General features: G+C 33.0%; 1 protein-coding gene and 1 long non-coding RNA gene across 4 annotated transcripts in view; both read left to right on the top strand.

Moving 5' to 3' along the window:
* LOC106107133 (caskin-2) overlaps positions 1-15248 on the top strand; it is a 223473-nt gene that overhangs the window by 42259 nt on the left and 165966 nt on the right. The window lies entirely within an intron of this gene.
* LOC106107136 overlaps positions 1-15248 on the top strand; it is a 72747-nt gene that overhangs the window by 24045 nt on the left and 33454 nt on the right. Inside the window, exon 3 of one of the 2 annotated variants that reach the window (XR_001225848.1) lies at positions 6020-6063. The exons of the other annotated variant lie outside the window; for it this stretch is intronic. This is a non-coding gene — a long non-coding RNA (uncharacterized LOC106107136). The remainder of the gene's footprint in view (positions 1-6019; positions 6064-15248) is intronic. 2 annotated transcript variants of the gene reach the window in all.

The following is a 15248-nucleotide window of genomic DNA, read 5'->3' as shown; positions in this document are numbered from 1 at the left end:
ACTGTTACCAACCAATTGCGATAGTACAATTAGTACCAAATCAATTTGTGAAACTGTTACCAACAAATTGCGATAGTACGATTAGTACCAAATCAATTTGTGAAACTGTTGTCAACAAATTGCGATAGTACGATTAGTACAAAATCAATTTGGGACACGGTTACCAACAAATTTCCGATAGTACGATTAGTAACCATATCAATTTGTAACACGGTTACCAACAAAGTTCTGATAGTACGATTAGTACAAAATCAATTTGGGACACGGTTACCAACAAATTTCCGATAGTACGATTAGTAACCATATCAATTTGTAACACGGTAACTAACTAACTGCAATAGTACGATTTGTACCAAATCAATTTGTCTATTAAAACGCTATAAACTATAGAAAGCAATGCATACTCGATGTGAAATATAGAGTAATTATGTGTAGCATGCGATATTGATAAGTGGGCCGGGCAATTACCCGACGACACTGGCCCCACTAAACTTAGGGGCAGTGCTAGTTGAATTATCGCTTTCCCTAACGAACACTATCTATTAACGTTCCGATACACGTTTTAATTGTGTTAATTAAATGTTTACTAAGTGAAAACAGATAATGGAAATAAGTATCATTTTTTACGTAAACACAAGCATGTCATTAATGTAACAGATTTGTTTTTTTTTTTGGTTTTAAATAAAAAGACACGGAAATTTATGTCGTGTTAATGAAGGAAGCATTGTTTGTCTATTGTTTTTATTCTCTTGAATATTGGCTACATCTTTTTTTATCTACAATATTGCAACTTTAACTGCAAAGTTTATGTTGAATATAACATTAAAAAAACATGTATTTTAAAGCCAAACTCTTTTCTGTTTTTGGCGTTACTTTTCTTTCTCTACAACTGGACTTAAAGTCGTCCAATGGTCATTTAAACAGTAACCTATTATCAGTGTGTGTTTTAAACACTAAAACTATATTAAGTAAGTATTTGAGTAAAGCAAATGTTATGTAATAAGGATTTAAAACATTAAATACATAACAAAAACACATATTTATGTATAGCGTCAGAATAGTAATAGTTTGTTCCAGTGCCAAGGCTATAATAACCCTGGCAGAGATAGGGCACGACAAACAAGAAAGGCGGTTCACATTCCGCAATAAAAGACCATTCATCAAGGAGTGAGCACATTACGTTATATTTCAACTCATTGTTACGAGTCTTCCAGCCTGTCGCCGCCAAGTCCTGCGTCGAATTGCTATCGATTTTTCTTTTTTCTGGCTTCACTCCAATGTTTCTTATTCGCTTAATTTATTTGAGTTGACTGGAATCAATACTGAAATATAATATCTTAACCCAGTAAATGATTCGATGTTGAATTGCATTTAGGCTGTTCTAATTTATGAATTGAAAAAACATATCTGAGTTTAAATTCACGTTTAGACGCTTATTAAATTTCTAAGAGATTTGTTTCAAGAGTGTAGAAAAGTATTAAGTAATTACTTTGTAGGAAATAGCTTGTTTAAAAAAGATTACATTATGTTCCGTTCGTCGGTAACAACGTACATAAAATTGGCTATAAAACAAGAAAAATACGTGATACCTTATCAAGGTAAAACGGCGAAACAAAGATGGGAGTAAGTTTTGAAAGGTGCGGTCAAATCATAGCTCTCTTGGGACGATAGTTTCCCCCAAGTTTTCTAATGTATCTCTTCCCTCAATTCTGTGTGCGGTCGCAGTTATAGCGGAAGCGGAAAAAATAAAGTAATTTCTGAAGTTTGAGAACATAAATAGTTTGTAAATCTAAAGTAACTGCAATGCTTAAAAACACATAGAAATATATATTTTTTATGTATGTTAGTTAATAAAAACTAAAATATCAATGGGAATTTGTAAACATTCTATGAGATTATAATTATTAATCCGATATTAAACTTGTTAAAATTAACTGCAATTATTGGTTATATTCAAGTAAAAAACAGTAATGTATTAGTAAGATGAATTAATTATTGTAGTCTAAGAAACAATTTTGGGTGTAAAAAATTTCGTAACTCTTGTTTGCTTATCGCTTGAAGTGCGACCCTACATTTTGTTGTACCTTTTAATACAATTCAAAGTAATGCCGCTATAAAAGTCTGTCCAAGTTTAAGGAGTTCGTACCCTTGGCTTCCATGCATCTTGGTGATTGAAGTATTTTTAATGATATCAGACATTTTATGTCGGATTCGTGCGGACAATGTTCGTTCGGACAATGTCATGTTTCGTTTCTGTTTAGAAACGTACTCATATTATAAATGCAAAAGATGCGAGAGCTTAGATAGTTGGATGTTTATTACAGTTTGTAGCCTAAACGGCTCAACGGATCTCGATAAAATTTGTCATACTGGTAGAGTATAGTCTGGCCTACTTTCTTCTGTTTTTTTTTATCATTTTATTTAGTCGCATGCGAAAGCTAGTATAGAGTATTTTATTAGTAAATATTACTGCACAGAGTTTCCACAGTTTAAGACATGTATAAAAGTATATTCCTATCCTTGTCACTCTCTTTGTGAAAACAGAAAGAACAGAGTTGAGGTAATCAGAGCCCGACAATTCAAAATAATGGATACAAGTTTTACAAGTCACAGTATTTGCAGTTTTGTGACAAGTTTTTAAGACCTAAATAAATTCACACATTTGTGACATGTTAAACTGCCTTGGACCGGGCGCACATCTTTGACTTAACTATCTCACAACTGCTGTGCGATTGTCGGTTGTTTTGGAGCTAATTCAACTATTCAGTTGCACAATTAAAAATCGAGTAGTGTAACCTCCATATAAGCTCATAGGTATCAAAGCGAGACTAAACAATTGTGCGATAATTTCAGGTATTCACGCGCTCTTAATGTGATAAAATCGAATGCCATTGTAAATACAATAATCGTGCTTATAGTATTCTTAGGATAACATCAAATGATGAATGTTTTTCTGTCGTATGTATGGTAGTGTATTCCGAATTCCGTTATACTGGAAGTGATAAATGTATGCAATATCCTCGAAGGGCTCGCGCGGCCTGTCCGTAATTATTGATAAGTTAAATTAAATGTGACTCTAAGTTATTTCTCTTGTATTCATAATAAATTGCATTTAAAAAATATTTAAAAGACAGACTTAGTTATTTATGTACTTTGATGCAAAATCATTTAATAGGCAATTTTTGTTTGTTACGATTGTGGGTAAAAGTCGAATCTTTGCTCTATATCTAATCTTTGGATAGATATGTTTATAAATACCTGTCAAAATAGACTTTGAAATTCACAATATTCATTTCTTTGTTGCTAATATTATAAATAAGAAGGTTTTATTAATAAAAGTATGTTTGGTACTATATCTATAGAACGGCTAAACAGATTATAAGTTTGAATGAAGACATAGGCTACTTTTTAACTCCTCGCAGACGTCGCAAAAGCCACTCATATGTTAAACGACTCGGATCACGTAAAGTGCTTACGTGAATATGCGTTCAAAGTTTATTTGAGAATAAATAACTGTAAACCAACCAGGTAATATAGTTGAAATGAAAACTCAGTAATAAATATTACCTTTCTTTGAATATCTGACTCGCTTTTAGTATTCTTGTTATAAATGTTAAGGAAACGTCTGTATTTATTCGTGTTCTCTTTGACGTTTACAAATACTTGAAGATTTTATTTACAAAAGTATACAGAGTTATCAACATATTTCCTTGAGATGTGCCCGTAATATCTTTCCAGCTTTGTTTTATTATTCCGTATACTTGTTGAGAACGCGTCCACTCTAAAAGTCTCGACAGATTACAATTTTATTAAGCTATTGCAGTTGTGCTTATATTCTCTATGACCTAAGTAAATTATGTTTTGTATCTTTAATAATATTGTACTTATTACCTCCTTATCAGCTAAGTTTAGTCAAGTAAGTATTCGGGTATTACAGCCATTACGCTCACAGCTAAGCTAAATAAAATAAAATAAAATTTAATCTTATCAACACTACAATATAATTAGGAATTAGAAAGAAAAAAAAAACCAAAGTAATTAAATAAGAAATAGAACGTAATTAAGGGACAAACGAAGTATTTAAAATGCGTATTGCAATCCTGAGCGGATTGGGTCTTCGCTCAGCTATAAATGCTGAATGCTGATTGAAGTACCCAGCTCTGATCTTCCACAAGAAAATGGAATGGAAATGTTGTGCGAATATTCAAATCAACTAAATGCTCATTTTATTTGTCCTCATATTCTTAATTTGTTAAAGCGTGCGCACACCTGATACTAAACTCTCCCACAACTGTTTAGTCTTGCTTTGATTCGTATAAGTTCATAAGGAGGTGCGCACACTACTTTTTGACCGACTTCCCAAATGAAGGAGGTACTCAATTCCTCTGTATGTTTTTTTTTAAGTGTTTTACGGCATAACTCCGCCGCTAGTGGACCGATTTTTTAGTTATTTAAATAAACAGTTGAATTAGCTGCGAAACAATAATCGCATAACAGTTGTCCGAAAGTTTAGTCAAAGATGTGCACCCGCTAGTAATTACAGTATTCAGATGTTAGTGAGTAACGGAGACCACTTAAGGACCAGTAAGACTGTGAGTAACGTTACTTATTCATCATGTCTTATACGAATAAACTTCGTGATATCATAAAAGATTTATCTTACGTTTTATAATTTTTACAGCATCCACTTATATTTTCAATTTATTTACTGAGATAACTTTCTCGAGCCTCAGGTGTGGTTATGGCAGTATCATTTGTCGTATCACAAAATTCTTTTGCGGTAAATTTGAGAGTACATCGTGTATTCAAGTGGACGATTCTTTTTACATTTCAAGTCTCAATTTGCAGTATATTCTCTGCTACATTGAGTCTTGTAAAGTATTCCTTAGTCTATACTAAGGGAAGAAAAATCTATATTTCTCAGGGGAGAAATCTATATTTCTCCTAGTACACTAAGAGTGTGCGTACTTTTAATTAAACTATCGCACTGTGCAGTCTCGCGTTGATTCTTACGAGCTTATATGGTGTGCACACTACTCGATTTTTAGTTGTGCAAACAAACAGTTGAATTGACTGCGAAACAATCGACAATCGCACAACAGTTTGCGATAGTTTAGTCAAAGGTGTGTGCCCGCTTTAAATGAGACAGAATCTCCCATAGTGAGAATTATGTAACTGCGTGTTCAGATTCCATATTAAGGGAAGTTGTCTTGATATTTGGAAGTGATGACTTCTATCTATACTTTTATTATAAAGCGTAAACACACACTTCGTTGTTGCCTAAGATGTCAGCAATTACAGCATATTTTTGAATATTTTTTTAATAAAAAGCCCTACACTTACGTCACGCTTTAGTCTATATATTTTCACGCTATTAAACTTAGGGGGTAAATGTTTTGAATAAAAACCCTAATGTGGGAAAGAGACTATTAGTTGCTGCCAACACCTAGGAAGTAAGGTTGCCATGGTTTGTCATCGTCATGTCATTTTGACATTTGCAATTGATAATTTGACACATGTTAGCAAAGAAATTAAATTTTCACAGTTTTATGCGGATGAAGTCGCACGGGAACAGCTATTACATAATACTATCAATGGCCAACTCATGAGGTATCTCGAGGAACATCAACTGATAATTGACGTCAGAACGGTTTCCATCACAGTCCGTTTCCGTTCCGTCCGCTTACCTTGTGACCATCTTGCGTACATCACGTATCGATAGTCGGCAATCCAGGGCAAGGGAGAGAGCCCTGGCGGATTGTTAAAAGAAATATTGAATATAATATGCAATAATTGACTTCATATTTTTCAACAATGAAATTAAAATTAACTTTTATAAAATTGTCGGTTCTTTTAGTTAAATATTTTACGGTATATTGTATAAGGCTAAAATACATATGATCATTAGTTTCAAGTCATTTTTTTGTTGATCGCAAAAGATTCCGTCAGCTTTTGAGGCCGAAACACAGCGTGAAGTAAATATATTTTGTGTTTAACTTAATGTGCCGTTTGTTTTCAGGTAAGCACCGTCTCGACGTATTCGGTTTTTCGATCGCTTTATAAGTAAGTGAATGATTTTTATTACTATTCGGTTTTTATTAACGCCTTAATTTAGATTGTTTATTATTTAATAATCTGAATTATTGAATGAATAGCTGTGGCTCGCGACTTCGCCCGCGTGAAAAAATATAGCCTATGTGAAAGAATTTTTAAGGCCTAGTAGTTTTTGAGTAATTTCAATTCATACAAAAATACAAATCTTCTCCTAGGTTTTTAAAAACTTTCGTATGTATTGTAAGAAAATATTCAAAGCTCACGTACTATAGTGAACGATGACTTGCTTTTATGTTTGTAAATGTTCATATCTAACTGTGAGTTTCTAAACATGTTTATGTATGTTTTAACATGTCATCTCACTCATTCTTTTGTAATAAAAAGAGATAGCAACAATGTGTCTCCATTCAATCGTTCAACACAGTATAAAATGCTTATGAAAAAATTTTAACTCTTTGGTTGTTGGGTTTCTTTTTCATTACCTCGGTTATTAACCGATAAATTGTTATCTGTCCGCAAAAAATGCATTCTACCGGTATCCGTAATAAAGTCATCTCCACACTGGCATGCAGTATGCGGGATTGCAATGTGGTCTTACCAAAAACGGTATCCGTTCAGATTACTGCGGCCTGTGGCTTGAGGCTTCCGCCAACAATATATTTATAGATAAATGTAATAAGATTTGATACTATTTCTTAAGATAAATTAAAACAATATCTGTAAGAGACGGAATTCTGGACTCTATTGAGCATTATGACTATAATTCTAAATAATATTATAGTGGGAAAATTGTCCTAGATATTTGTAAAATCTTATAAATATTGTAAATGCGAAAGTTATTTTTTTTTTAACATAAACCAGCGCTTTACCATAACTCCACCTAACCTAAGTGAAGACGCGGCCGAAGGATAGAGCGCGCTACCTCAATAAGTCCCGATTCACCCTGTTCTTGAAGGCACCTACGTTAATATAGATGTTAGTGTTTGTAGCCTAAACTGGTGCATGGATCTCGATGTAATAGAACACCTAGACCTTCTTTTGTTTTGTTTTTTCTTTAATTTCACGCGAACAGAGTCGTGCGCGAAAGCTACTAATCAAGTTGTGAAAATATTGTAGACATATGTATTCGTTATGGGTTATTTATTAGTCATTCAAATTTCGATAAAAAAAACCGACAACAAAGAATAAAAATACAAACTAACCTATTCAAAATATTCTACAAACCGAACAAATTCTAAAGCCTAGTTGTCAGCGAATTTGTAGTTTATCTCGTCCACTCAGTCGTTCCTTTGTTGTTTCGGTTTGAAATTGTCAGCATTTTATACATTGAAGATATTTTCTATTGGCTTGGAATTTTCTTATTATACCAACATTCCGCGTTTCATGCCAAAAGATTTATCTTTACAAATTACAATCTTACGATAAATTTTACTTAATAATCAAGATAGATTCAGCAAAAATTGAAAATATTGTAAAAGTGAATGTATTTAAACGAGAGATTTTTTCTTTTTTGTGTAACGAGACAAGTCAAGTATATAGACAAAAAAAATAATCTTTGTAGTTTGTAGAGAACATTTTCTGTACCTGAATTTAATGTTACATTATTAGAAAATATTATCTATTACATTTTATTGTCAGCTTTGGGCTAAATGCGTACATAGATTTGTTGTCAATCTATACTATTATAATAAAGCGTAAACACACATTTCTTTGTTGCCTAAGATGTCAGCAATTACAGCATATTTTTGTATAACTCTTCCTTTAATGAAAAGCTCTACACTTCCATTACGCTTTAGGCTATATATTTTGCATTAGGGGTAAATATTTGAAAACCCTAATGCGGGAAAGAAACTATAAGTTGCTGCCAACATCAAAGAATCAAGGTTGCCATGGTTTGACATCATGTCATGTCATTTTGAAATTTGCAATTGATTATTTGGCTAATGTAAACAATGAAATGAAATTTTAATAATTTTATGCGGATGAAGTCGAATGGGAACAGCTAGTGCGATGATAATTTCTTTGTTACCACGGTGAAATCTCCAGTTTCAAACATCGTGAGAGACCAAGTAATTAATCCGTAACTTGTATTAAGTTATATTTTAAATTAATAAAGTAATAATAAGTTTTCAATGTGCTGTTAAAACACTATAATCATGTTTATCAATGCTACAGTATTGTTATAGTGTGACATAGATTTCTCTGCACGTTAACAAGGTACAAAAGCGATATATTCAAATGTATTGGCTTTAGTTCCTCATATCATATATTTTATTGCCCTTAAAGAGGCATTGTACCTCTAACTGGAAGGCAGGTCGCTCGAACTGGACACATAAAATTGAATATCTCTCCTTATAAGCATCGTATCGCATAACATCAATGCGAACAGACAATTTACATTGTAGGTCACGCTTAACTCTTGCTATTATATCTGAGTTAAAGCCTATGCTTATTGTGAAGGAAATCTCATTGTCTTTGACGGACCCTTAGCGCTAACATTACTACTTGAACTATGTTGACACTGTGATTGATTTTTCGATTTATCACATTTCTTTATTCTTGTTATTTTAAAGTTAAAACTATTTTGTTCACAGTTCGTCTTACTTATGCTAGGTTTTCATTTATTTTGTCATACCGAGTGATTCATTAGTGTTAGATTTAACTAAGTTTTAAAAGAGTAAAACTCAAGATATGTATTTCGGGAACACATTTCAAAAAGTTATCGAACCAACAACACTAACGAATGGTTGCTGGGAAACGGGGCATAAGTAAGTCTTAAAGTCTTCCAGTAGGAAGATTATTCTATCTTTAATTAATGTATTTTCATTTTTATTCGCAAGTTTGTGATGTGTTTCTTAACAAGAACGTTAAAAACATATAATTGTAAATGGCGTTGTAACACGTGACAAATAACATATCGATTTGTTATCAATCAACGCAGTATCGATGTACAATTGAACGCGTTTAGACTTCGCAATTGAGTGTCATGAGACTTGAGTGATGCGACTCGATTGATGGTGCATCCGAGACATCGATACACGATCGTGTTTGCATCTTAACGATCGATTGTGTACCAACTTTGTAGCAAGTGAACTTTGTAGTTATTGTTAACAAGTTCAAGTGTACACTCCATTGTACGTAATATGTGGTTCCGCATTATTTGTAATTCCATCTGATTTTAATAAAATATGGAATTAGGGATAACTTTACATCAAATTTAAATGTCTTAAAAAGTAGTTAGACAATCTTAAGTCTATTATTTCGTTTAAAAAGATTCACTTGATGATTCAAGCCATTTTTAAATCTTTAGGATATTTTTAATTTACATTTTCTTCAAGTATAAACGATCTAAGGATCGCAATAATAATCGATAAACCCGATGGTTTAAAAGATCGATCTATTTTTAGCAAAGTGTTTTAAGTTTTAAATGGTATTTGTATATATCTAAGGATCGATTATTGGATTCGGCCGTCACATATAATTTACGAAAACTTATGTATAAATAAGTATTTCTATCGCAAACATATTTAATATACGTGTATTTGTATGTTGTGATATCTATACGCTATACTAGTAAAGTTAATTAGATCCCCGAGTAAGCGTATTAGTTCTAAGACTTAATTTATGGTATTGTCAGCCATTATTTAGTTAATTGGGCTGTTAATGTGCCGTTTAACTGATGTGCGTTGTTCCATTTACAAGGACATTTAACAGTTAAACTATAAATACAGATTAACTGACAGCGTACAATGCTGTGAAATTAGATTATAGGAAAGTTGTGTTGATAGCTACTGAGCTACTGAGCTGGGTAACCGATTTACGATCTGGTACACGATACGATACTTATTCAAGAGATGAACTGATTTTTGACCGACTTTAAAAGATAGGTTCTCAATAGGTCTGTGTATTTTTTTCTGCGTATCTCCGCCCCTGCTGTACATATTTTGAAAGTTACTACTACGTTTTTAGTGTATTTTTTTGTGAATGTTTTGTTTTAAGTGTATTTTGTTTAGAAGTCGTTTTTTTTATTTTTTTATTTAAAATATCTATTTTATTGTGCAAAAAAAGTAGAGGATAAGTGAAACTAGTAAATTTAATTAAAATTGCGTTACTTTGTGCCTGTTTTATAACTTTATCTATCTACCAAAGTTAAAAGTATTGCACATATTGTAAAATTACTTTGTTTAAGAATCAAATTTAAAGCCTTTAATTATTTTAATTTTATAGATGTGTTTGTTATTCATGAGGTTATGTTACATACAGAAATAGTTTTAATTTCCATAGCACAAATGAATTGCTAATGCTTTGCATTTATTAACATAGTTGTTAATAGTGGTTAGTCTTCTTTAATTTATATTAAGGAGCTACATATTTATACTAATTATATTCCTCAGTAAAAATCTAAATTTATTAACCATACTAATATTATAAATGCGTAAGTAGAGATGGATGTTTTGATTACATATCTCCACCGGAGACGGATCTAGCAGCAATGTCCAAACATGTAGAACATAGTAGTGAAAAACACAGACTTCAATTACATTGTTTTTTTAATTCCGCACGGACGAAATCGCGTGCAATAGCTAGTCAAGCAGTTTATTATTATACGAGCTGTTGCTCGCACTTCGTCCGCGTTAAATTGTTATTATGTTACTCACAGATAAATTATCTTTTTAGCGGTGAACTAATTAAAAAAAAAATACAAATCTTAAATCTTTATAATACAAGTATAAATTATCAAGAATGTCACATAACATTGATTGTCGATATCGTAATTGAATTAAAGATATCGATACGCCTAGGTACATCACTATCGCAATATATTTGCGAGAGTGAGAGGGTCGATAAAAGTGATTTATTACGTCAGGAATCGCGTGGTAATGGTCGCACTATTCAACGTATTGAAGTGGTATGGAAGTGCGTCTCCTTTCTGCTTTATTTTACTGCCATAAATGGTGGAATAATTCCTTATTGTTTATAAAAATTTACTTTTATTGACGGTTCTAGACAAAACGGTTTTTATGGTAATCTAACTATAATACTTAGATAATACGTGAAATAAAAAAAATAATGTAGCCTTGGTTTTTGGAAAGAATTTCTCTTGGTTAACTTTTAAATAATGGTTTTACAATTTTTTACGTTATCCGGAACGTTTTTTTTATAATCTTTGTGGTTTTCTTTTTATTTCAATGCTATTGAAATTACTTTACATTTACATTACTTACGCCCATAGTATTCAAGAAGTCTAAAATGTCACGAATAGGTCTATAGTGGTACTTGAACGCCATCTACATTTTCGAATGTGCACTCATTAATTCACTTCAGATCCAGCCCCTAACATCGACAGATTTAATCGCCTACACTAATTTATGTACTGGCGACCCGCCCCCGTACCATAAATGCAGTATACAGATTATCCAACCCTTTTGAAATATTGGAGAAATAGGTTTGGGAATTTTTTTTGCTCAGAAAAGTGAACTCGCCTGTTGACCATGTTTATATTGCATAACATATCTATATCTGTACTTCTATACTAATATAAAGAGGAAACATTTGTATTTTTAGATTTTTTATGTATTGAAATAACTCAAAAACTACTGAGCTGTTTTTAAAAATTCTATCACAGTTACAAAGGTAATTTATATGTGAGTAACATAGGACACTTTTTTTTATTATATTTTTCGTTTTGTTTTTTTTTTTTACGGGGACGAAGTCGCGAGCAACAGCTAGTGATAAATACAATGCCTTTTAAAAGTTTACTGAAGCAAGTTATGTCATCGTCTATTTGTACGTTACCGGTACCAATTAACCTTCGACTTTACAATTGCACGTTTTTTAACGCTCCATCATAAATTGTTTTTATTAGAATCGGTTTTGATTCGACAAAACTGCGTACAACTAGATATCTACATTGCGTCAGTTATTGGTCATTACATAAATAAAGTCATTCTCTTATCCTATTAAAAAACGAAATTGGTATCATTTAGCCATAATATGTGAATGTAATTGTAGGTGTAGAGGCACCTTAGAGTACCTTTTTTTATAATATGAGTTGGCAAACGAGCAAGCGGCCACCTGAATCCACCGAAATGGAGAGCGACCGCAGCCCATAAACATCCGCAATTGCAGATGCGTTGAATACACTTAATTGACGGAGGAGGAGACGCACATAAAGAGGACATGTCCCCTTCCTATGCGTCTCCTCCATCGTAAAATCCACTTTTCCTTCCCATCCTTTCCTCTTAAGAAAAGGATGGAAAGAGAAAGGGACTAAAATTAGGCCACCGGCACCACACTCATCAGACGAAACGCGGAATTGTTTCCACTTCACGCCAGTCTTCTGTGTGGTCGTGGTATTGCACCGGGCGAGCCGGTCCATTCGTGCGAAGATTTTAGAGCGGGCATGCATTAAAGCATACCTAATCTTTAAAGCATGCGGACACCTGCAACTTATTTATCGCTCAACGGTGTAGTCGCAATTTAATTCCTTTAAGCTTATAGGTGCGCATACTACTCGATTTTCAGTTGTGCAACTAAACAGTTGAATTGGCCGCGAAACAATCGACAATCGCTTGTTTTGCACCCGCTCTTATACTTACGTTTCTTAGGAATTTTGACTAATTACAGTATTAAAAGTACGTTGTTAACACTAAAATTAATTGCATCATGCATCACCAGCTCACTATACGTCCCCACCGAGGGGCTCGGAGCCTACCCTAATAATGGGTGACTAGGCCATAGTCAACCACGCTGGCCAAGTGCGGGTTGGTTGACTTCACACATATTTTTGAATTTCTTCGCCGATATGTGCAGGTTGCATCACGATGTTTTTCTTCACCGTAAGAACGTCGGGTAAATTATGTACAAATGAAAATTCGAAAAATCGAAAATCACATTGGTACACGGCGTGATTCGAACCCAAGACCTGTAAATTACAAGTCAAGTGTTCAAACCACTGAGCCACCGACGCTTTAATTTTAAAATTAATTACTAATACATAATTAATCTATACTAATATTATAAAGAGGAAAGATTTGTATTTTTGCATGTATTGAAATAACTCAAAAACTACTGGGCCGATTTTAAAAATTCTTTCGCCGTCAGAAAGGTAATTTATCTGTGAGTAACTTAGACTAATTTTTAATTTCACGTGGGCGAAGTCGCGCGCAACAGCTAGTTCTGTACAAATAAAAGTGATGTTTATGTAAATTTATCGTGGTATTACGACTGGTCACTCGTTAAATTTATTTGCAAACAGAATCAATTGTTGCCGCGTATATATTAAATCAGATAATTGCGTCAAGTTGTCATTGCAGCGCTATTGTTACTTTGAAATAATGCGATACTGTAAACCACGAGTGAACTTTGGTACAGTTATGTTTGTTATTGATTAAATGGCGGAGATTTCGTCAATAAACTACAGAAGACGGCTTTGAACCAAGGGTGTCGAACCACTGGCACGCGTATCATTATTGGTATGCGAAGTTTTGAACAAGGCACTTATTTTAAAATTTTTTATGCACTGCGAACAATATAATAGTATGTAGGTTTTATATGAATGGCAAACCCGAAGTGGGCTATACGCTACGCATTATGCATTTTATTGCAGAAAAATGCAGAGACACAATTTGAAGAGGTTCATACTTCCTTAAAAAAAGGTTTACCACCCCTGCATTATACTCATCATCATCTTCCTTATCCTGCTCCCGTAGGGTCGGCAGCATTATGCTGTGGATTCCATTTTTTTGTTAGAATTATTGTCATCTCTTTTGCTCTCTTTGAAAAGATAGAGACAACATGTTCCAAGACATTTGTTACGTTAATACAGTTAAAAAAGTTAAAAGTTGTCACACAATTTTCAATTAGTTTTGTTTCATAATTGTCAATTTAACAGCTTCTATAAGTCCAATACGTATGTTAATAAGTCTTGCCAACTGTATTTAGTGCTTTAATTAATTCCAATGACATTGCGAATAGAAAGTTATCGATAACACTTGGACACAGGAATCCATCGGCCGTCAACAAATCATTCCAGCATCAATAGAGCCCTGTCGAAGTGTATTTTGTTGCTAACGACATGCCAAGTATAATCGGCTTATGAAAGCCTAGTAACGGACAGTAGCCATTAGAATAATACAACCCTATTTTCGTATCATACAAGGCCGGGGAAACGTTAAGAAAATCGACGTTGAAAACTAGTTTAGTGAGTTTACACTGGTTTCTGTGCTAGGGTTGGCACGACAAATCATTTAAGATATTTGTAATGTATAAAACTCTATATTTAATATGGAAATAATTGAGAATTAATATGATACTTGATTGTTATTGTATAGACGTCATTTTCATCCATAGAGATAGACAACTGCCGCACTAAGTCATTAATGACTAAAGAAGATTCTTGGAGTAGACGAAGGAAAACTACTTAAATGCAACAGATTTCAGTAACAGCTCATTTTAATAATTACTTAGTTTATTAATAATTTAATAATCGTAATTGTTTAAAAATACTATAATTTACCAACCCTGTGCTGTGAAAGAGAAACGATAGACCAGAATAATCTCGGCTACCTGTATAAGGGTGAAAAAGCGATCTCATTTGCTTACGTGTTAACACAGTGCCGCGAATAGCTTAGAAACCTGTTCCTGTTAATGCCAATCTGATCAATTGCATGCCATTGACATGTATTATAACATTCGTATTAACATTCCTAACTACAACTGGGTTAAGAATAAATTGAACGCTTTAACCAAAGTGATTCAAAAAATGTATAGAGTAGACATAGTTGACATTACACTTTAAATATTGACTAACGCCATCTATTGCTGAATCCTCAAAACTACTATAATAGTATTAAAATGTTTATATTTCATTATGTAACACTGTTTTTGTAACAAAACATGGAGGTTATTATGATTTTGTGATATATTCAAATATACATGTCAATACAAGGTATAAGGTGGCACTAAACTTGACAATTGATATAGTACCTTTCAGAGAAAGTATCGGTGAAATAATTTCGCTATGATTCGTCTATATTATTTAATTATCTTTGTCTACAGAGGTTACCTTTTTCTGACAAGTATTTTTTTATCCTTCTTTTGAATTTTTGACCGACTTCCCAAAAGAAGGAGGTATTCAATTCGACGGTATATTTTTTTTTTTTTTTTTTTTTTTTTTTTTTTTTTTTTTTTTT

The sequence above is a fragment of the Papilio polytes genome, unplaced genomic scaffold (assembly GCF_000836215.1).
Source record: "Papilio polytes unplaced genomic scaffold, Ppol_1.0 DF822067.1, whole genome shotgun sequence".
Taxonomy (NCBI): Eukaryota; Metazoa; Arthropoda; class Insecta; order Lepidoptera; family Papilionidae; genus Papilio; species Papilio polytes.
Note: the sequence above shows the minus strand (reverse complement) of the source record. Positions and strands in the feature narration are given on the sequence as shown.